Below are 24279 nucleotides of genomic sequence, written 5' to 3'. Positions count from 1 at the left end.
TTTGTAAAATTATACTCAGCAGAATAGAAAATGCAGTTTGTAACTAGTTTAACAAACAATAGATTAATAGCATTTCATGTCAGCCATAGATAACTGAAAAGTCAAAAGCCCAAATATATATTTATCAAGAATTCATAAAATATTGTTTTAAATAGAAGGAACCACGTTCTGCCCTTCCCTTTTTGCACTTGGAAAACACTGGTGATTATCCCAATAATTTCAGAGGGCACAAGTCTCTCCAGAACACTAGAATAAAATGTCTTTACAATTCTTCATTTTCCAGTTTGGAATCAAAGAACTCATAAGAAAAGAAAACACAGCCTCCTGCAACAATCTGAGTTACTAAGGAGTCCATTGCTTTTCAGACAATCTTGCACAATATGTAGACAAAGGCTTCAGCCAGCACTGCTCAGTGACATCAGCTCACACTGCAATACATTATTCCCTGATGTGTGTAATAAATTACAGATACTTAATAATTTATCATGGTTGCCTTGAAAGCATCACACAGCACTTAGCATCTAACTCAACAGAAAATAACTATTGACCTCCTCACAACAAATTCCAAAGACCTCATTTCTATACTCACTTGGCTAAATTTCCTTTTAACCCTCTTCTTTAATTTCTCCTCTAAATTTTAAAATAGCGTCTCAGTTGGAAAGAACTTGCAGGGTTATCTAGGGTCAATCCTCCCAATATAGGGATCTCTCTGGCATCTCCAACAGATCACTATGAACAATTTTTCTAATTTCCTCAACATCTCTGAAGCTCTATTCTGTTTGTCCATCGGTAGTCAGCTACTTCGTCTGGTTTGGCTTTACTGTGACTCTTTCCTTAAGAATCTGTTATGTTCACTGCAGCATTCGGACTTCCAAAAGCAGTGGAAATCCGAAGTACGTAAAGGTTAACACTACTCAGTGCTAACACCACAGACTGGAAGGTAAGAATGTCAATCAATGAACAGGCTGTTTATCCTTAATCAATACCAAATCCAGGGTGCATTTTTAGCTGACACACTAAAGTCAAGGTTGGCCTCACACAGAGCAAATCACAGACACCTAATAAAGAATTAATATAGTATCTGTTATTAGGAAATCCTTTTCAGTATTCACAGTGGGTTAACCTACTGGAAGAATTAGAAAGAAAAGGCATAGCTCTCACCATTGAAGAGTACAAGATCTAGCTGGGGAACATAACAGGCATGTATATAAAGGTGGATTATTAAGTTCAAAGTATATTATGTAAATAGCATACAAGAGTGCCTAGAGACTTATAATGCAGTTTAATGAATTGAGTTAATCAAAAAAGATTTTCTTGAAGAGGTATAGGTCTTAAACATTATAACATATTTTTAAGAAGAATGAGCATGCCCTGTGTCCAGAAAAGAATTTATATTATCAGGTCACATAATCAAAATTTCAAAAGGACTATCAAAAATGAATCTGTACAATTCAGGTTAGGAAGGTAAGAAGGAGAGGGAGAGATGAATCTTGCAAATGTTTGACTGAAACTAGACTTGCTATGAAATAAAGTAGAGTGAGTCCAGTTCTGGAGTCATATAATATCAAAAATACAATAAGTGAAGAGGTCTGTCATAATTCTAGGAATCCTTTTTACTATCCAGAAAAGGGTTAGAGCTAGGATGAGAATAATTCTGATCATGAAAAGCCCAAGATTCTTTCCCTAAGGAACCAGATCCTGTGATCTCAGAGAAAGACCCATTCTCTCATGATTGCAAGAATGAGGCCCTCAGAATCATACCTAGACACCAAGTTGGACACCAAGTACAGCTGCAGAACGAATTAGCCCCCAGCATGATGCAATCAATGGAAACATTCTTCTCTACTTTTTCTCAAGAAAACATTGTAAAAGGGACAGACTTCAAAGGCCTTTAAATGAAAGAAAGTAGAGGGTTCAGTTAAGTTGTATACAATCATAGTTGCTAAGGGCAATACAGGATAATATAGATCCTCCTCACTTACAATGCAGTTACATCTCAATAAACACATCATATATTGAAAATATCCTTAGTCAAAAATGCAGTTAATAGACGTAACCTACTGAACAACATAGCTTAACCTAGCCTACCTTAAATCAGTTGAGAACAATTACATTAGTCTACAGTTGGGCAACATCACCTAACGCAAAGCCTGTTTTATAATAAAGTGTTGACTATCTCATGTAATTTATTGAATACTGTACTAAAAATTAAAAACAGAACAGTATGGGTACAGAATGGCTGTAAGGGTACTGGTTGTTTATCCTTGCAACCGCATGGCTGACTGCGAGCTGGGGCCCCTGCTGCTGCCCAGTACCATGAGAGAGCAGAGTATGGCATATCACTAGACCAGGAAAACCTCAAAATTCAAGATTCAAAGCATGGTTACTACTGAATGTATATTGTTTTTGCACCATTGTAAAGTCAAAAATCATAAGTCAAGGATGGTCTGTAGTGCATCCTGAAATATAGATAAGAGTATAGAGATTAATGATTGGATTGCGGTGATTTGAAAATCACTCTAGTGGTAAAATCACAGTTAAACACACCAAAGTCCTTCACCTGGACAGTTTCTCTTCTGTTCACACCCAAGCAGTGACTTTTAACCATTCTTGTTTTCTTCTCTAAATCCACATCCCTTACTACTCCCAATTAGCATTCTGTACTCTTCTTTCTTAATATTTATCATGGGCTATGGGTTGATAAACCTGTACATGCAGGCTGATTATGTAAGAGGAGAGTGTGGAAGCCAAGACACTGTTCCATGGAGATAGTTGCTATGGTTCAAACTTTGGTTCCAGCACTTGGTAGCTGTAAATAAATACATTCCATTCCTCATAATGGTTATTGTAAAGACTAGGAGCTCGGGTATGTGAAGGTGGCAGAGCAATGTCTGGCATGTATTAACTCTTTGATAAAAATGGAGTCATCCCCACTGGATTCATGAGAGCAGGGACCTTGTCTGTTTTACCCACTACTACCTCTCTGGGACACTGCACAGCGTTTGGGATGTAGGAGCTGCTTACTGAATATATGGGGAATGAATTAATTAAAAAGTCATTCTAGGGGCACCTGGGTGGCTAAGTGGGTGAAGCCACTGCCTTCGGCTCAGGTCATGATCTCAGGGTCCTGGGATCAAGGCCCACATCCAGCTCTCTGCTCAGCGGGGAGCCTGCTTCCCCCTCTCTCTCTGCCTGCCTCTGTGCCTACTTGTGATCTCTGTCTGTCAAATAAATAATAATAATAAAAAAAGTCATTCTAGCCTTTGTTACTCATTAAGTCACTGATATTAGTACATGTTCATTTTGGCCCCTTGTTCTTGAGAACTAGGGGAAACACATTATTCCCTTTGTGTGAGGATCATACTTACACTTAACCAAGCATTTTCCCAATACTTGAGAAGCCAAATTTAGGGAAATGTGGGTGGAGGCAAAATCCCCCAGAGTTCTCAACTATGCTATCAAGATGCTTTTACATTGTAAATGTATTAAAAAATTAATAATTCTAGTATATGTTTAAGAAAGGCAAAGAAATGTTCAATCCCTCTAACTAATAAACTGAGGGTCTTTGGGCCAAAAAATGTAATTATTTAGCCCTGCTCTAAATCATTCATAAAAGATGTTTAGTGATGGGTCTCCACAGCGTGCTTGTGACTTTTAAAATTGATTTTGATAATGGTATACACAGAGGTTAAACCACTGAGTTAAAAATAAACATGTCAGTAATTTCTAGGCCAGAGAAAATAGCAATACCAAAAAATTTGAAAGGTAAATAAATAAAATATATCCTTAATTTACTGGAGATACTAAAGTCAACAGACCACTAAATAATATGAGGTTATTCTTACTGGTCAGATTTAGAAATCTCAGGTCCCTTGTGTATAGTTAGAGTCAGGAAGGAGGCAACTACACTTACATCGGTGAAACAAAACATGGGAAGAGACAAGAACTTGTTGGACTGAGTCTATGAGTCAACTTCTCTGTATGATTTGTAGGCTTCTCAGAGAGCCTTGGCCTTCACAATAGCCAAGATATGGAAGCAACCTAAATATCCATCAGTGGATGAATATAGATACTCACACACACACACGGAATATTATTCAACCTTATAAAAGGAAGAAATCCTGCCATTTATGAATACATGGATGAACCTGGAGAACATCACATTAAGTAACATAAATCAGTCACAGAAAGACAAATACTATATGATCTCACTAATGTATGGAACCAAATAGTCAAACTCATAGAAACAGAGGGTAAAAGGGTGGTTGCCATGGGCTGGGGATAGGAGGAAACAGGGAGATGTTGGTCAAAGTTTCAGTTATACAAAATAAGTTCTGAAGATCTAATGTATAGCAACATGACTATAGCTATTACTGTACTGTATACTTGAACTTTGCAAGGAGGGTGGACCTCAAGTGTTCTCATTACAGAAGAAGAATAAGGAGAAGAAGAAGAGGAGGAGGAGGAAGAGGAAAGAGAAGAAGAAGAAGAAAAGAAAAAGAAAGGAAAAGAAAATGATAACTATGTGAGGTGATATATATGTTAAGTAGCTTAATTGTGATAACTATTTCACAATGTATATGTATGTATATTGAAACATCAAGCTGTACACCTTAAATATACAGTTTTCATTTTTTAATTTTACACATAATTTTTATTCATCAATTATGCTTCAGTAAAGCTGAAAAAATAAAAAGTAAAATAAGGTATAATGAAAAAATATATCCTTCAACTCAAATCCCACAATTAGAGCTCTATTTCTCTATGAAGAAATTCTGTGTTCTTTAAACTGGAATACTTTTTGGCTCCATGGAGGTTTGGAGCCATGTACCAAAAGACTGTGCAAAGCCATGGGATAAAAATGGCTTATCTACTTGCAAATTAAGTTTTCCTTGAAGATTTGAGGCAGAGGGAGACAAATGTTTTAACTGGTAGTAATTCAGATTATTTGTTTATTTAAACAAATGGATAAATTGTGCTGTAGAATGCAAGATTTGCATGCCTGTTAAAAACAAAACATGAAACCACAAAGAAGCATTAAGCTTGTGGCGGATCACCATAAGCTACACAGGAGTTTGTGCTGAAGAGGGACACTTCACTGGGAAAGATAGAGAAAGAAGAGGGAAAAGAAGAGAGGTCTTAAAGGCAGAGTTCACAATCTAGCCGAGACCCAGCCCTGCTCAGGAGCAAGGGAATCTGGGAAACCCAGACACACTGGAAATAGGAACCCTCATTACCCAAGCAAGAAGGCAGCAACTAAAACTGATAAGACACTGGCAACGGATACCATCAGAGCCAAGAAGGTGTGTGGGGATGGAGAAGAAAACAATGCAAGGTTTAGATGGGACAAGGGTCAGACCATCAGAACTACCCCCACTTGTTGACTCAGTGACTGGAGGGCAAAGCCAAGGCACACACATGCACACTCATACAGATTCAGAAATGAATTTTGACAATTGTGTTGTAGGGAAGGAAAACAGAATTCAATTAGGATAAAGAAGAAATTGCTTACAGTTGTCCAGATGAACGTACCATATTAGCAAACAACATATGTGTGTCACTTCCAAACTACGTCTCCAATGTACCTGCTTCTTCTCTACGTCTTTCAATGTACCTGACTCTTCTTTGGTCTCCTTTTCCTCTCAGCTGAAATAAATCTTGTTGCCCAGTATAAACTTAGAAAGCAGTTTTGCCTGCAAGTTCAGTGTTTTCAGGGGCAACAGAGATTCAGACTGAGTAAGCTGGCCACCCAGCTCGTTAATTTTACACTGTCATGCAACAGAATATAAGCATGGTTGCTTTCGAGCATATATGACTACTACCAAGTCTGAATTACTCTTGCAACAAAGTCAGCATTACAATGAAAAATCAAGGCTCCTGGGTGGCTCAGTCAGTTCAACATCCACCTTTGGTTCAGGTCACGGTCTTGGGGTCCTGAGAACAAGCCCCACATCAAGCCCTATGTCTGCTACGGTTACACACCTTTCCAGACACATGAATAAGTTTCAGTAATGGAATTACAATGTGGTTGGCTGAAAGGAACTCAACAAATGATGGATATCTAAACTTAAATGATCACTTAATGAGCACTGGGAGTTACATGAAACTGATGAATCACTAAACTCTGTCCCAAATGCATAATACACGAAATGTGAACTATCTTGAATTTAAGTTAAAAAAAAAAAAAAGTCGATCACTTGTCCTATGGCTTTAACACTTAATTTACATTATATCTGTAAAAACTCAGAGAGAAAGCTGAGTGAGTAACAAGACCAGGAGGACGCTAATCTTTCCTATCAGTTTTCATGATGGATAAGTTCCTGAAGGAGAAAGTATCTAGGAGCATGCAAGGCTGGCCACATTTTAATCTCATTTCATAATTATTCAGCAGGATTTTGGTAGAAACTCTCTGACTCTCCAGGGTCCACTCTTTCCTTGTCCTGCTTATTGTAGAATCCCCTGAATTTTATTTAGGGAAATCTTGTTCCTATCCTCCTCAGCCCCAGGTTTCCAAATTCTCTCCTCTTTTTATGTATCCTGGAGGCAAGCATTTAAAACATAAAGAAAATCTCAATTCATCTCATATTTTAAAGGAGGAGAATTTTAATTCTGGCCAGCGGCACCAAAACGGAGTCTTAAAGTGTATTTCGTGTTATACAGTTGATAACACTGCACTGTATAATTGAAATTTTTTAGGGGAGTAGAACTTAAATGCTTTCAATGAAAAATTTTTAAAAAGATAAATATGAGAGGTGATGGATGTACTAATTAACCAGATGGGAGGAATCCATTTATAATATGTGTGATATATATATATATATATACATATATATAAAAAATTACCACAATGTACACTTTAAATATCTTATAATTTTATATGGTGACTATACCTCAATAAAGTTGAAAAAAAATTAAAGATTTTATTTATTTTATTTTGAGATGGAAAGAGCAGGGGAGGGACAGAGGGAGAATTAGAGAATCTCAAGCAAACTCCACACTGAGTATGGAGCTGGACTTGGACTCAATTCTCATGACCCTCAGATCATGACCTCAGCTGAAACCAAGAGTCAGACGCTTTACCAACTGAGCCCCCCAGGCGTCCCTAAAGTCAAAATTTTATAAAAAAGTACATTTTGTTTTACACATATTACATATTGTGTATTCAATTAGCAATAATCGCGCCTCGGATAAACCTCATTGGCTACGATACTGTCACTGCGCAAAGCTACATATTTGTATTCAAAAAGCAGAATCCTTTTTAAAAATCCAGAAAAAAAAATAGCAGCTGCCCTGTTAGAAACTATCACCAAATCCTTCCCACCCCCAGCCTCCTTCGCATCTACGTGTGGCCACAGGACTAAGTTTTTGGCCAGTGAGGTACAACATGCAAGGATCCTGTAACTCCTGTTCATGTTTCCATAAGACATGGTTTACCTCCACTTTGTGTCCAGCTCTCCCACCTCTTGCAGTCGGGAATATGAACTAATGGTTTATACTGGCTTCAGTGCTACAGCTGATGGCAACCCTTTAGGACTGGGCAGAGTAACAGATAGAACTACCCAGGTCTCTAATGGATATTGTAGAGCAGATGTGCTGATCAATCTTGGACTACCTGCCTACTTTGAGACCATTAAGTGAAAACAAAATAAGTTCCTATCTTGTCTATATCTGAGGTTTCTTTGTTGTAGTGGTTCAGCCTGCATCCTAATATGAAGTTGTTATCTAGACATGGAGTATCACCAAAACAAAACTGAAAATAATCTGGCAGTGGCTTAGTGACCAAGGAGGGGGTGATAAGGACACAGATACTTCAGGCTGCAAAGCTGGTGAGTGCTGGAAGTAAAGCCAAGGGCTTCTCTTCTCTAGCGGAAGTTAAGACTGTCACTCAAAGTCTACTTCAAGAAACTCCTATGGAACATTCTCCCATGCCACACAATGGGAGCCAGCCCAGCCACAAAGACTCAGATGGTGTAGGTAGAGCCTTCCCCTTCAAGCTCATTGCTTCAGATGACCTCACGGTAGAAACTTGACACAGGGGTGGGGAGAGTTAAAAATGGGCTGTGCATGGAAGCCAATAAATAAAAGAGGTAGAATCTGCAAGCTTCAGAGTTATAGCCAAAGGTTGCTTTCATACAGAACAGACTGGAAGCAAAAGACTGGAATTTTTGAGGAAATTGCATTGCCAAAGAAAACAAAAGCCTACCTGACAAAGCCAGTCATTGTTCACTATACCAAATCTCAGGTCCCCATATGTGCACCCACGGAAAGCAGGCTGTAAAAGGAGAACAGCTCCCAACGAGGAGACACTCTCCAATACTCACCACAGATGTGGCCACAAAAGGTGGGGGCCACCAAGAACAAAGGACAGAGGAGTTGCTCCCAAAGAACAAGGTAGGGTGGCCACGAAGGCCTAACAGGGACTGTCAAGCAGTTCCTGCCCAGCAAAATGGGGTGGCTGTGACTCATTAGATTCAGCTAGTGCTTCCTATTCTGCCCTTTCCAACTGAGGACTGTGTAGCGCCTAACTCATCTTCTAGTGCAGGCGTCACCAGATCAGCATCTGAACTGACAGAGAGTCTGAACCTCGCCCAGAGATCCTGGCTTCTCAGCTGGGTACAGTAATTGGATGAACTTTGATTTGTCTCCTTTGGAAGGAAGTTAAGAGTGTCTTCCAGTGGGATGAAGAGTGAGAAGGAACACTCGCATGCTAGAGGGGCAAACTATGGCAGAGTCCTTACCTCCAGTGTCCCTTCTCCTTTTGTCTTTTGAAGCTAGGAACTCCCAGAGAGCTGTGAATTCCCTCAGCCTGAGCCTATACTGCCCAGCCTTTCTTGTAGCTGACTAGGCAGGGTCATGTGACTAGATTTTGGCTAGTGGAACATGAATTTTGACAACTGAAGTACATGTTTATCAAAGGAATTCCTTGTCCCCAACTTCCTCTCTCTCTCTCTTTCCCTTTCCCATGAACTAGAATGCAGATGGGATGGGATGTGCCACTGTTGAGCACACAGATGGGAACAGGGCCCTGGATGTGCAGACCAACAAGATAGAAAGAATCTGGGTTTCTGGGTGACTTTCTGGAGCCAAGCCTCCTACTCTTTCTGAACCACCTTCCTAAACAATGTCTATATTGTGGAGGCACTATGAAAACAATAGTCTTCTTTTTATAGCAGCGAAGCCTGTCTCCTAATTAATCTAGGGGAATATTGGGACTCGGTGATTTGTGTACAAAGTATAGGCTGTGCATCCATATGCATGAGCTTAAAGTGAGAAAATAGAGACTGTCATTTTAAAAAGAAAAGAAGGGGCACCTGGGTGGCTCAGTGGGTTAAAGCCTCTGCCTTCGGCTCAGGTCATGATCCCAGGGTCCTGGGATCGAGCCCCGCATCGGGCTCTCTACTCGGCGGGGAGCCTGCTTCCCCCTCTCTCTGCCTGCCTCTCTGCCTACTTGCGAACTCTGTCTGTCAAATAAATAAAATCTTTAAAAAAAAATAAAAAATAAAAAAATAAAAAGAAGAGGAGGTCATAAGATGAAGGAGTGAGTGCACTGAAATCCAGTAACCTTCATCAGAGCACAACTAACAAAATCCATGTGAGTAAGTGAAACTGCATTCAGTTTGACAATGCTCTTCCTACAGAAATAAAAGGAATTATTTTATTATAAATATAAATTTTATATAAATATATTATTTAATTTATATATATAAATTAAGTCAGTCACCTTTTATTTCAATGGGTAAGAGGTAATAATAGAAAGCCAGCTGATCTATTTAGGAAGAAATCCTATTTAAAAAAAAGGTTAACTTACATGAAAAGCAAATGGCCACATGCCCCAATATTTGGCACCAAGTATCAGAAAGGAAAATCACATAGTTAAAAGGCAGTAAACCTTTGTGGTTAAGAGGTCTGCTCCTGAAGTCAGACCTTCCAGTTATACATCCTAACTCCCCAGTTGCTAGCTCTCTGACCTTGAACTCTAACCTAGCCTCAGCTGCCTGTGTCTCAGTTTCCTGTGGATTAAATGAAACAATGCAAAAAGCACTTGTGGCATTGCCCCATTCATAGTAAGATTGCAATAAATACTGTCTAAATTAATTACCACCGGATTGTGAAAAGGTCACAATTAGAAGCCAGAAAAAGACTGACTTCTTTTCAAGCTGGCAAGCCACAAAATGTTTAATGCCTTAGGCTTCAAGAAAAAGCAGAAATTCAATCAGAAAATGTATTTAAAATAAATATACTGATAAAAAGTCAGGTTCATGAATTTTCTTAAATACAGCTTCTAGGTTTGAGGAGCAAATTCTCATTTCTCCACGCTGGCACCCACCTAAAGAAGGAATCAGGCCTTTGAACCCTTGCTTCCTATTTGTGTGATATTGGGCAAGTCCTCAGACATCTTTGAGACTAGGTTTCTTCACCTGTAACATGGAGACAATAAAGCCTCACGGATTGCTATGAGTATTAAGTGAGATAATATGCATAAGATGTTCACTACAATGCCTAGTGCATAGGAAGCCTTCAGATAATGGACAAGGCAAACTTCATTATTGGTATACTTATTGTTACACAAAATAGTGAAATACTTTCCATATGATAAAACAATCACACTCTTGCATGAGTTTGAGACCCACTGATTATAGAGGCCCATACTTTGTGCCATTCTCATGTTAATGGGTCACACTGACCACCCAAGCATGTTCTCCACCAATCTCCATCAATGCCAAAACATTATTCTTATTAGCCTCTTGTGCAAGGATGGGATGTATTTGTGGAAACACAGAGTCTCCCCTCCGCAAAACTAAATGCCTCACATGAAATTGTACCCGCATTGCTATTTCTTAGTGCCACAATCTATCCAACTAAGATGACCATTCCAAGTTTGGCTAAGTAATAATTACAACAAGTTTGTGTCACCCAGCATCCTCCAAGACACAATGATTTCACAAAACTAAAATTAAGTTTGCAAAGAAAATGCCCTCTTAGCTTTCAGAATGCTAACGGGGACAATTAGTGTCACGGGCTAATCCAGCATCCAGGGTGGACTGGGGCCCCTTCACCTTCATCCATTCATGGCAATGAACCTGAAATTAAAAAACATGTTTGAAGAGAAAATGAGACTTTTCTTTTCTGGATTAAAATAGAACCTTTCCTCACCCACCTATAATTCCAATTCCTCATCCCATTCCCATCAGGATAGAAGATATTTGGCATTGCTCCTTTTCATCCATTGTTTCATCTTTATTTTTAAAACAATCAATCTTGCCCAGGGAAACATGTTTATAGTGTTTCCTCTTGCAGGTTTCTGATTATAGTCACCACCCAACCTGACCCAATTTTCTAAACTGCTTTTTCTCAGCTGTGGAGCTGCTTGCTGAGTGGTTTCACAGTTCATCTGCTTCAATTCGCTTTCGCCATAGTCCCTAAACCATCTTGGCACTTATGGTGGGCACTTCATGAAATGGTCCACACTGTTGCCCTTCTTCACTCAGGCCCCATGGCATATGTGGACCCAGGTGACACCACTTAGTGGTGGAAGAACTAAAACCAGAATCCATCGTCTTTGTTATCACCATGCAGACAAGAGCCCTTGATCCTCTGGAAATCAGAAGAGAAATTAATGGGGGTATAGCTCAGTGGTAGAGCATTTGACTGCAGAAGAGAAATTAAAGAACTTCAGTTAAAGTGTTCTACTGGGTGACCTCATGTAGGCACAGTCTTACTCTAGGACTTCTGGCTATGCTGTAATATCCCCTTATTAAGTCTTGGCTGTCTTCTAGGATTGTCATTTGGGGTCTTCGTCATCGTCATCATCATCTTCTTCTTCTTCCCTTCCTCCTCCTCCTCTCTCTTCCTTTGAGGATGTTTTCGACTCTGTCCAGTTGAACTGCTTGTGCTTGGCTGGTTGTCCCGGCTAAGAGCCCAAGCTGGAGCCAGTGCCCACTATGTAACCACTGCAGATTAGGTGATTGAAAGGGGGCTTTGTATACCATTATTTGTTTGCCTGGGCAGTTTTGAGGCTATTTGTTTGCATCTACCTTGAAACAAAGGCAATGACAATAAGGCATAGAGTGTTACACATTTTAGTTCACCATCTCCACAGCGGGTCTTAATATAGGAATGTGACCCAAGTTCAAATTCTACCTAATCATCCAAACCAAGTCCACTTGTCCCTACTCCACTGAGCCTTCCCTCACTCCCACATTCCTGTTTCTTCTCTGAAAAGCCACAACACCTTCCTTTATATCTCTCATGACTGTTATTTCCAACCATGTGCTGAAATGGTTCACATCATGTTTTATCTCCCCTACTCACTCAAAGCCCTTTGAGAACAGTCTCCTTGCCCAAGAGCCTTCCCAGGGACCTGCACTGTCTTCACCACATGCTTAGGAAACAGTGGGCACAATAGAGATCCAGTGGGTCTCTTCAACCTGAGCAGGAGCAATTCTAATTCTTCAGTTTCTGAAACAGTCTTGCTATAACCAAAATAAGCAAATTAGAGCCCTTCCTAGAAAGGGCCTTAATTTATGTTTATTTGAATCTGTACTGTTTGCAGAACAAGTTCACATACCTTTTTAAATAGTTAATTTTCACTTCCAGAAAAGTATAGCAAACAAGGTTGCATTCAAATGTGACTGTGGTGACAGAAGTCATAAACTCCAAAGTTGCTGGAGTTATAAGTAATCAATACTAAAAATGAAAATTCTATCTACCTAGAAACATTTCTTTTAAAAAAATCTGTTAAGTCCATCCCTGCTTAAGAAAAATCTTCCCTTTCTTTAAAAACTGAAATTTGATTTACAGTTATAATGCACTTTGTCATATCTTTCTGCAATACTTTTCCTCATCTGGATTGGAGCAGAACTTTGAGAGAATTAGTTAAGCCTGTTAACCTCATGAATTGTTTTCTAGGTAATGAAATTGAGAGGGTTAGAATTTTAAATTTAAATTTAAAATTTTTCATTTAGAAAACTACTTTCTGGATGGCTTGATTACATGAGCAAACAAATCTCCAAACACCCACATCTCCAGCTAAAGACAATACCATGGAGGTCCATCACTACTATTTTGAGAATGTGCCTATTTTTTTAAATCCAAAATTTCTTGGTAATGAAGTAGTTACCATGTGGTCAAGATAACCATCCAGACCTATATGTTTTTATTTATTTATTTTTCATTCTGCTTGTCTTTTGTCCTTCCTTCCTTATATCATTTTCCCGATTCAGGCTGTAAAAGTCGCTCGAGGGCTGAGACCATATTGCCAATAGTTCACTTTAATTGGAAGCAGTAGGTGCTTAAGCACTCATTACCTGACGAGGAACATTGCAATAACAAGCTTAGTTTGTAGGTCAGTGCTAATAGGGTCAAGGTCCTGGACCTGACACAGGTGGACGTTTGCTCTGCTCCATGACAATAAGCCAAATGCTTTGGTTTGTGCGGTTGCTCACCCATTGTGGTGGGAGGAAGGGTGGTGTGGCCCATGAGGAGTATGTGAATATTCTAGTTTAAGTTCCTATTATAATCAGGGTTGAAGAGGTACAATGAAACATTGTTAAACTCAGAAGAATCAGGTTATGGTCAAGGTCAAAAGCGCACTCAGTGAAGATAAGACTCATTAGTTCTCAATTCTGTTTCTCTAACACACATGAGCCGTGCTTCCATCCAGAACACAGACTCATGAGCACTGATCATCAAACAGAGAATATGCTCAATGGGCAGGTGAAGGGGGCTATCCCCATACATATTTTGGAGGGAAAAAAAGGGATCCCTGTAGATAATGATAACCTAGTACTGAACTGAAATTCAATCAACTGAAACAATGTATATGACACATTTTTGATCTCATTAAAATACAGCTTATGATTCAGTAGGTCTGGGGAGGGACCTGAGATTCTGCATTGGTAGTAAACTCACAAGTGATATTAGGGCTGCTGGGTCCTTAGACCTCACTTTAAGTAACAGGATTTGAGGGACCTCAGAGTGGTGGGTGCATAGGAATCCTAGAGCTCAAGCATCTAAACGGTCAGAAAACGTTTGAAGAAACTGACAAATACTAGTGGTCAAGGTCATCAAGTTTTCAGGAATCCAGAGAACAGATGACTCACAATCACTCAGAAAGAGTGGTCAAAAGTAAGTTGTTAACAAGTGCTGAGAACTGAGTCAGGTCCTCCTCTGTCTCTGCTTCTAGAGCAGGCAGCCAGGGGCCATGGGACACAGGGCAGGGGCCCGGTCTTGTGGTCACTGGCACAAAGTCACTACAGCTGATCTTAAACAGACAGGTGTGGTGGTGCTGATGGGAGGCAAGGAAGTAAACGGTACTAAAACCTTAGATCCCTGCTGTAAGGTCAAGATCAGAATTATACAGCTATTGGTCAAAGTCTGGTACAAGTTTTATAGATCATTTTACCCAAAAGTTGCTGGATGTTTGGGCTTTGCAGTCTTCCCCATTTCAAATACATTAAATCATTACCTCAGGCTCCACTTGACTTTAACAGGGTGGAATAACTCTTGGGGTAACCCAAGGTGAAGTCTTACTCACTTTTCCCCTTTCTAGTTGAGGTCTCTATATAGCAGGTGGTGGGGCAGCTGAAACAGGCTTACAGAGTCATGTACGCAAAAGAGCTACAAGTGAGGGTGAGTCAGCTACAAACTCAATATAGAGTAAATAGTTCGACAAATTTACATCCATATATGGATTGATTTAGACATTTGTCAAATATTTGCCAAAAGAGCTTTTCCTTTGTCTAAGGAAGACACTTTCTCTCTAAGGGACTCATTTCACTGGTGAGTGTGACAAAAGTTTAAATATTTAAGGTCTAAGCTGAGAAGGTACATTACTGCTTTCTGTATCTTTCCAGATAGCTCTGCTTCCTCAACCTTCCTGGGCCAAATACTACTAGCATGCAAAAAAAAACTGAAGTCCTTAAGTTAGTATTGTATACACGAGACACTAATAGTCCCCATCAGAATCATGAAGCCTCTCCAAAGAACGCCCAGTGACATGATAGAGTTAGCTGACATGGACCTTCCTCTGACGACAAACACATAGAGAGTTGTATCAAACATAACGAAAATAAATATGATAGCATCATCTGAACTCGAAGGAAAGAGAGAAGATTCTCAGGAGTCATAAACAAATAGGGAAGTCAAAATCAGCTAGAGCTGAAGCTGAGACATCCAAAGGTATATTATTTGTGTATATGGGTACTAAAGGTCAGTCATGGAGTCCTGGCCTTGGACATTGACCCAGTGGGGACCCAGCCCACCAGGTCTTTCCAAGATTTGAGGAAAAGACAGGAAAAATTCCACCTCTACCCAGAAGTTTAATTTCTACTCTAAATAGATATAAATTATTAAAGATGTTAAAATAATAGAAAAAGAAATTCAGAAGTGATCGTTGCCATTACCACCTTAAATTCAAATTGTCCCAATAAATAGGAAAAAAAGCTTTTTATGACCTTGATACCCAAGGGATATCACAAACAAAAAAAGACAAACCACAGACTGAAGAAGGATAAGTGTATGTACATAAAATATAGAGAGTATTAAGAACATAAAAAGGACTTACAAAAATCAATAAGAAAGAGCCAAAAAATCCTATGGAAAAATTAATAAGAGATACATGCTGGCATTTCACCAAGATAAGAGCCCAAATTCTAATAAGTATTTTGGAATTGGCTCAACTTCAATAATAATAAAAAAGGTGAAATAAGTAATAAAATGATACTTCACATCTATCATGATGACAAATATTAAAAAGTCTTGTGCCAATTGTGGGTTAAGAGCACGAAGTCAAAATCAGAAATCTGCCCACCAGGTTCACAGTGACTACAGAAGCATGGGACCAGACAAATAGCTAGCTGACCATGAAGTCATGAACAATAATAAAAGTTTATTGTTTTAAGCTACTGAGTTTTGGAGTGATTTTGACATGCCTTAATAGCTAATACATATATTCACCGTATCTGAGATTTTTAAGAATGGAAAAAAGGTCCATCCATTCTAGTAAAAGTGACCTGCTGATTCATACCTAGACACAACATGCAACAACTTCAAGCCTCCATTATTAACGTCATCATTTGAGTCTGACATCAGAACTTGTTCTATTTTCCCCCACAAATTATCCAATTTCTTATTTAGAAGACATCTGCTTCATCTTCCATGAAGTTGGAGCTCCACCAACCTAGTCCCAAGTGGAATCTTGGAGCATATCATCCAGCATGGTGTGTCATGTGCCTTCATTTACCCTTCGTCAAGTTTCTCTAACTGATGCTGAAGAAAAGACAAAACAACAGATTGCTCATAAACGTGTGCTGCATTTGGTGGTAGAGTCTAGCCAAAATGAATATAAAGAGAAATCATGTCATTAAGTCTGCTCCAAACTGAGTCAGCTGCAACACAGAGCATACCTCAGCAGACAATATTATTCTGCAACTTGATTTAGTTACATAGATCAACAGACTGATGTGGCAGAAGGGTATAAACCTGAGAATTTGGAGTATACATTCTGCTACCAACACTTGCTACGACTTTGGGCAAGTTATTTAAACTCTAGGTTCTCTTTCCTTTCCCTATCCCTTGCCCTTCCCTTTCCCTTTCCTTTTTTCTTTCCCTTCCCCTGTTTTCTTCCTCTTTTCTCTTCTCTTCTTTTCTTTCTTTTTACATAAGGAGGTTGGATGACTTGTCTCCTAGGTTTCTCCCAATTTGAACATTCCATGATCCTGTGACTGTGAAGCAAGCCCTGAGGCCTTCTGATCATAAAAGTAACCTTTTCATTCCACTTTAGTCTCTAGAGATTTTGGTGTCCTTTCTCTCAGTCCAAATCACTCATTTTAAAAACTTGGACTGAGATGAAGATTTTAGTTAAAAGTAGGCTGAAAAGTAGTTGCTATCAGAAGCTCCTTTATTCTTCATTGTTAAATTGGCTACATTGCAAATGTTCTCCAAGGAAGAGATGTTGGTAATTGTGGGCAACATCTTCACCTCATAGGTAAGGAAACTAAGACCCTGAAAGGTCTTAATAATTTACCAAGTGCCATACAAAATCTTTGCAGGCAGTATGAGCTCTAATTTTATGTTTTCTAATTCCTGGTCCATCCATTAATCCATTCAAAGAAGACTTGTTGAACACTTGTCAGATGCTATGCTAGCCGCTAGGGACCCGAGGAGTCCCAAGACAAACTCATCGCCTTCATGGAGTTCACAGTCCGGTGCAAGTGAGGATGCAGGAATCAGTCACACAACGTAAGGCAAAGGTGTTTGTGGAGGTTTGAGAACCCAGAGGGAAGTATATCTCACTCTGTTTGAAGAGACATGTAAAGGCTCATGGAAAAGGAGACAACTGAGCTGCATTTTGAAAAATAAGGAGTTTAGTCATACAGAGCAGAGGAGGATAGAACAGAGAAAATGGCATTTGCACAGGCATTTAGAGCATACACACATGCACACACCCCATATGCAAACACACACACACACACACCCCACATACATACAGACACACACACTTTTGGGAACTGTAAGCAGCTAATAACCTTGAATCTAGGATAAAATTTGGGAATGTCAGGAAACATGAAAGAAGAAATGGGCAAGAATAGATAATGCCAAGGAAAGAAGCTGATTCTTGCCTAAGGAGGTAAGGAATGAGCCAATAAAAGACCAAAACAGGTAAAGGACATAGCTATCCTTGCTTTTAACAAAGAGCATGCTCCTAACGAAGAGGAGACAAGAAGACCCAGCTAATGACTTAGAGGAACAATTGATTCAGAAAGGAATGAGAGCAGTGGGAGGCTAACGAACGTCTACCGCTTTTCCCGCTTATCTCTGCTGGGTTTCAGTCCCTCCAGCCCCAAAGTGCCATTCACCATCCAAAACCTGACCCTATGGGGAAGGCATTGGATATGCTTAGGGTTCTCAGCAGGGCCAAGCCTAAGGCCAGAGCCCACTGCTGCTCACAGCTGAACTAGTGAGCAAAGGCTGTGCTGATCCTAAGAGAAGCAAGGGAATCACTGAGACCCACAAGATTCCATCAGATTTAGCACTAAAGTAGCAAAGAGTCCAACAAACCTGGGTGGAATCTTACAAGTGGTATACTAACTTAAAAGCCATGTGACTTTGACAAGGTTATTTCACTTCTCCAAGATTCAGGTCCTCATCTATGAAATGGAGATGCATTAACACCTGCCTCCTGTCATGGATATGTAGTAAAAGAAATGGTATGTGTGAGGCACTCAGCACAGATCTGGCACACGGAAAGCACTGAGTAATCCATAATTACAATTATTATCATTTAGTGTCATGCAGTCGAGCACCCTGCCTATTCAAGAAGACTGGAACGTGACAGATGGTCTTAGAAGCATTCTTCTTGATATCTTACCCCCTTTCTTCCACTCTAGAGACTTCAAGTGACAAAATGGTACATTAAATGGGCCTCTCCTCTGTCCATTGCAGCATTTCTTACATTCTTAGGAAGCAGATTCAGTCCAAGCCCAATAAAGTGTTAGAGCTACTCTTGGAGTAGCTATTAAATTTTTCTTTAATTATTTTCTTCCTTGTACCACTGAGTAGACACTCTTTTAAAATGTGCAAAGAGGGGCACCTGGGTGGCTCAGTGGGTTAAAGACTCTGCCTTTGGCTCAGGTCATGATCCCGGGGTCCTGGAATCGAGCCCCACATCGGGCTCTCTGCTTCGCGGAGAGCCTGCTTCCTCCTCTCTCTCTGCCTGCCTCTCTGCCTAGTTGTGATTTCTCTCTGTCAAATAAATAAAATATTTTTAAAAAATGTGCAAAGAGTACCAGAATAAAAATACATTTTATAGGCTTATATTCAATATGAAAACAAAAGAAACCAGTATACCTGCCACCATTCCTCCTAATTCATGGTGGTTTTGAGAGCTAAGAGTTGGGGTTAAGAATATCCCTTTAGATGGGAACTTGGCCGAATTTTTATCCACTCATTTCTTTCCTTCATGAAAAAAAAATGAAAGTAAAGCTAAATCTTGTACATCGCTGGAAATTTTCATGTCTTAGCACCATCTACAATGTTGGAAACATTAAGAGACAAGCAATATTTCTTGTATAATGGAGCCAAAAGAATGAGGTTGGGTGGGAAGGAGGAACAGAGCAGAGGAGACTTTGGGGCAGGGGGATTTTTACCTCAATAATTCTTCCTCAAAACTTTGAAACTTTACTTACAACTTTTAAAAACTATAGTCATGATGGAAGTGTTTCTTTCAGACCTACAGCCTTCTTGGAAGCTTCAAGGTTCTTGTCAAGCATTTTAGATCAAAGACAGGGTAATGGGTATTAAGGAGGGCATATGTTGTGATGTGCACTGGGTGTTATATGTAACTAATGAATCATTGAACACTACATCAAAAACTAATGATGTACTATACAATGGCTAACTGAACATAATAAAAAATTAAAAAAATAAAAAGATATGGGCTTGAAGTTGAAGTTAATTTCACTTTGTAATACCACTAAAATGAACATCATAAACAAAAGTTTTAAAAGCAAGGGATTGATTCCTTGAATTCAAACATGTCTTTTATAGGTAACTATTTTGCAAAGTCATATTTACAAAAAAAAAAAAAAAAAAAAAAATATATATATATATATATATATATATATATATACACTTGGTTGAATTGAGGACCCAGGGAATTCAGACATCCAAATTTACTGAGGTTTTTTCAGTTAGTTTGTCCCTCTGCTAATTCAATTTTGTTTCATATTTGATTGATCAGACCGTAGACTAAAATGACAAAATTATCTGGTTAAATCTTCTGGGAGGAAGAATAATACTGCAGAAAAATATTTACAATAAAATTTTAAATGATGAACAACACAGGTGTATGGAATAGGATACAGTTTGGTTGAAATATATATACTTTTTTCAAAAGAGACTGTGTACATAAGCATAGAAAATTATCTGGAAGCATTCATACTGAGATAGTAACAGTGATTTTCTCTGGTAGTAGCATTAGGGACAATTTCATCTTTTTATGTATTTCCTTTCTCTCTTTCCCTCTCTCCCTCCCCACTCCTTCTTGACCTCTCTTGCCATGAAAACAGCTCTTAATTACTAAAAAATACTAAATTACTAAAATTAATAAATTACTAAAAAGTTTTTTCAGTTGTGTATATAAACCAAAACATCAAAAACTTCTGCTTGGAGTATAAATCAGTATAACATATAAGAGCAATTAGCAACAGAGTAATGATTATCATCCCCAGTTTTTGGCTTAACATGTTCTATTGTTTCCCACAGTTTAAATTTAACTCTGGGAGGTGATTGTCCTTAAGAGATATTGAGGCATGAGGATACTAAATAACTTGTCCAAATTCACACCACTAGTAAATTATGAAAGTCCAAAACTTCTGATGGTCCAAATTCAAAATGGCAGAGACTGCTCTTAATCATCATGTGAAGGTGTGAACAAAAGTCACAGACATCTGCAAAGACATCTCTAATCATGTTAAGCTAGTAAATTATTATTACCTCTGCTTTGTTCCACTTGGACTGGTATAAATACCGTAGCTACATCTACCAACTTTGCCCAGTCTGCTCCATTTTGAAATATTTTTTTTAAGATTTCCCCTTTACATCTTGTTGTTAATATTAAACTTCTTTAGCCTATTAACTGGCATGCCTTTCTCCTACAGAAAGTAGAGTATGAAGAAGACATTGTCATATAGCTATACAACAGGCTACAAAACAGCTGTTAAAAATATTAAGGAAGATCTCTATTAATTGATATGGAGCGATTTCTAGGATATACTCTTATGTGAAAAAAAATCAAAGTGCAGAAGAGTATCTCTAGTACAGTACCTTTTATAAAAGAAATAAGTGATTACAGGAAAATACTTGTGTAACTGCCCATTTGTACAAAGGAAATACAAAGAGGATTAACCTGAAAGTAAAGAGATTGGTTATACATAGAGGGTATGAAAGGGCTGGAAAGAGGGGAGAATGGATGTGGGGTGGCAGGGACAAGGATACATCACTTTGTAAAGCTCCGGCTCTTAGAATCACAGTTATGGTTCATACTTTCCCCATCTCCCCAAGCAATAAATAATTAAAGCTTGGACAAGGAACAAAATGCAATGCAAAAATGCAATACAAAAATTAAAAATGAACCTAACTCCATTACAAATGAATCACAAAACCACAGTAAAGGGGTGGGGAATAATAAAACTACCCTAAATAACTGAAAAATAGTGTCCTGATTGGATGCTGTAAGGCTGAAGACAAAAGTAACTACATGAATTCTATAATTTTGTCATTAAGTGTGTTTCTTACATGGGTAGAGTTTAACAATTTTGAAACAAACTTTATGTACGTACTAGAATTAAGTAAGTAAATGCATTGTAGAAAACAGGAACCAGATTTTTCACTACCGGAGAAAGAAATTAGAAATAAAGGGGGAAGACAAAAGTGAAGCCTGATGTAACAGTATAAATGCATGTTAATATTGAATTATGACCCATAGAATCAAATAAATATCCATTAGTCCATACTCATGGATATAAATAATTATCTAGATAGATGGGAGAGAAAGATAGCTGACTTACTATAGAATTCCAATAAATAAATGTTGAAGGGAAGAGAGGAATAGAAAATTATCATGAAGCAAATAGCATAGTAACTATTGCTACAGAACTGAGGTCCAACAATGCATGCTAAAATCATGGGTGAAAATTTGAAGAGAAATAGGATTTCCCTAGTCTCAAAGCATGTGCCCCAAGGTATTTGTTAACAACAAGGGAAAAGGTCGTAACTGTCAAGGGAAGAAATCCAGCAGAAATAATTTTAACCAAGGAATCAGCATCAACACTACCAGTAATAAGACATATGGCCATTACAAACCCCATGATACAATGCACTAGGGACAGGGCATCTTCTCTGGTGTTCTTGCCAAAAATACATACCCTCAATCCAATCATGGGAAAACAGCAGACAAACCCAAATCAGGAAACCTTTGGCAAAATAACTGATCTGTACTCATCATAAAGATTAAGGAAAGATGAAGTACTACTCAGCTACAGGAGACCATGGAGAAAGAAAGCAACCAAATGCTGTGTGGGATACTGAATGGAATCCCAGAAAAATAACCACATGATTTGAATAAGGTCTTTATTTAAGTTATTGGTGTTATGCCAGTCTTTATTTCGTGATTCTGACAACTGCACTATGGTTAAGTAAGATTTCAACTTGCGACTTTCATGTATCCCAGCCTAGGACAGGGATATACAGAAACTCTGCACTAGTTTTGCAACTTTTCTGTAAGTTTAAAGACAGTTCAATATCAAAAGGTAAAAGAAGCTTTGCGCAGTGGCAGTATCGTAGCCAATGAGGTTTATCCGAGGCGCGATTATTGCTAATTGAAAAGGTAAAAGAAAAGATGCTGTCTTTACTCTGACAGAATTGAAAGTACTTTTGAAGAAGTAAATCTGTTTTCGAGGAGAAAGACCAAATTTGGGAGGAAAATACTCTAATGTGAAAATAATAGCAAGAAAACTACTTTTGGCCCAAAATTCCCATTTTTTGGCCATGATAACTTAAGAATCTGCATCAACATTTCTGCCCCTTGTATTCAACCCCCTTAAGAGCTTTTATTCCTCAACTATAATCAATCTTAATATTCCAGTTTTAGCAGAGACATCTTTCCCCTCCCCAAAGATGGGGCCTTAAGAAGCTCTTTGTCATCTCTTAGCTGTTTACAATTTCAGCTGTGAATAACCTCCAAGACATCTGATTTGGGGCCCAAAGGAACCCTATGGCTGATATGGACAACTCGGTCAGTTTGTTTCACTTTCATCCGCTGAAATGTTGTATTTATTTGATGGCTAACAGCATGAAAAAGCCAGGTTGGGTTTTTTGGTAGTTTTTCTTTTTTTTTTCTTTTTTCCTACTCCTCTATCCCATTCTCTCCCCTATTTAACAGTGTCTGTCAGAAGAAGAGCTACCAAGAGGCGGCTATGCAAGTTAATCAGTCAGGGCCTGAGCGCCCAGGAACTGTTTGTTACAACAGCAAAGGGAATGAAGCATATATAATGAAGCCTCCAAGCAACAGACTAATTAATACCTCTCTCTTCTTTGAAGAAAATGACCCAATATTGAACTCCAGTGGATTATACAACATTTTAATTTACTATCTGCTAAAAGGAAGACTACTTTATAAAATGCATTCCTATTTATTCATTCTCTTATAACACTAGTAGTCATTCAAATTGGACCCCCCGGCCAAGGTCTTAAAAGAAACTTGACTAGGACAAGTAGATATTTAATATATGCCAGTATTCTCACGCCTCTTGTTTCTACCGAAGCAGATACCATATGGAAAGAATCTTCTGTGTTGCTGGCACACAGGGGTACCAGTAACTCCCACTTGTTCCTTCCACCTTTCCTCCCTCCACTTTTGCTCATGTTATTATTGGTCAAGTGCTTACAGAGATTTGCCTTCCAGAAAACTATTCAGAATAAAAGGCAGGAGATAAACACTCTTAGAAAAAACAAAGGAAATCTCCTAGTCAAATGAAAAACTGCTTTATTAGGAATGAAGAGTGGCAGCATGGCAAAGTCCTAAACCTCACTTTGTTGCTGGGCATGGGAACATGAACATCTTACGACTCTTGGAGCCTTTCCTCACCTGTGACTAAGACACTGGAGCTAGATGGCCTTGAATGAACTTCCCAGGTCAAAAATGATCCTGCAGTCAAATGTTCCCGCAGATGAAAATACAAATGTCCATGTCCCGTGCGATATTTGGGATATACTTAACCCAAAAATTACTCGTTGCTTATCCGGAATTCAAATTTAACTGAGTGTCCTATATTTTAATCTGCCAACTCCCCTTCCCCCTTCTGAGAAATGAATAAGTAATGCTATAACTTAACTTGCAGGCCTGGATTCTTCTATAAATCCACCACTTCCTCACTGAGGTACTCAAGCCATTTATTTAATTTTTCTAATTCTGTTTCCTCATCTATAAAATGGGATAATAATCATTGTAACTTGCTCATAGGATTGTTGTGGGAAGAAATCAGTCTATATGGTGCTTAGCAGAATATCATGCATCCAATAAATGTTTGCTCTTATTATTGGAATTACTTTATTATTATGTTTGCACTGAATAAAGCATTTGTTAAAAGAGCAAACAAGTCAATAAGCAAAGTTTGGTTTTATCAGAAAGACAGAAAATGTCTTTGCTGAACAAGGTAGAGGGAGAAGAAGAGTCTGTGAATAAATTGAGACTCCCTAAATTGCACTGTAAGATTTTCC

The 24279-nt window shown here is 38.7% G+C and overlaps 1 protein-coding gene and 2 non-coding genes across 6 annotated transcripts in view; 1 reads left to right on the top strand and 2 right to left on the bottom strand.

Annotated features, from left to right (window-relative positions):
* Positions 1–24279, bottom strand: part of GRM8 (glutamate metabotropic receptor 8) — a 744073-nt gene that overhangs the window by 443873 nt on the left and 275921 nt on the right. The gene's annotated exons all lie outside the window — the stretch shown is intronic.
* On the bottom strand, positions 7094–7227 carry LOC123952324. Its single transcript, XR_006820605.1, has one exon. It is a non-coding gene; the product is annotated as a U4 spliceosomal RNA (small nuclear RNA).
* Positions 22319–22453, top strand: LOC123952323. The gene has a single exon (XR_006820604.1). It is a non-coding gene; the product is annotated as a U4 spliceosomal RNA (small nuclear RNA).

The sequence above is a fragment of the Meles meles genome, chromosome 10 (assembly GCF_922984935.1).
Source record: "Meles meles chromosome 10, mMelMel3.1 paternal haplotype, whole genome shotgun sequence".
Lineage (NCBI taxonomy): Eukaryota > Metazoa > Chordata > Mammalia > Carnivora > Mustelidae > Meles > Meles meles.
The sequence above is the reverse complement of the archived record's forward strand: the minus strand, read 5'-3'. Positions and strand labels throughout refer to the sequence as shown.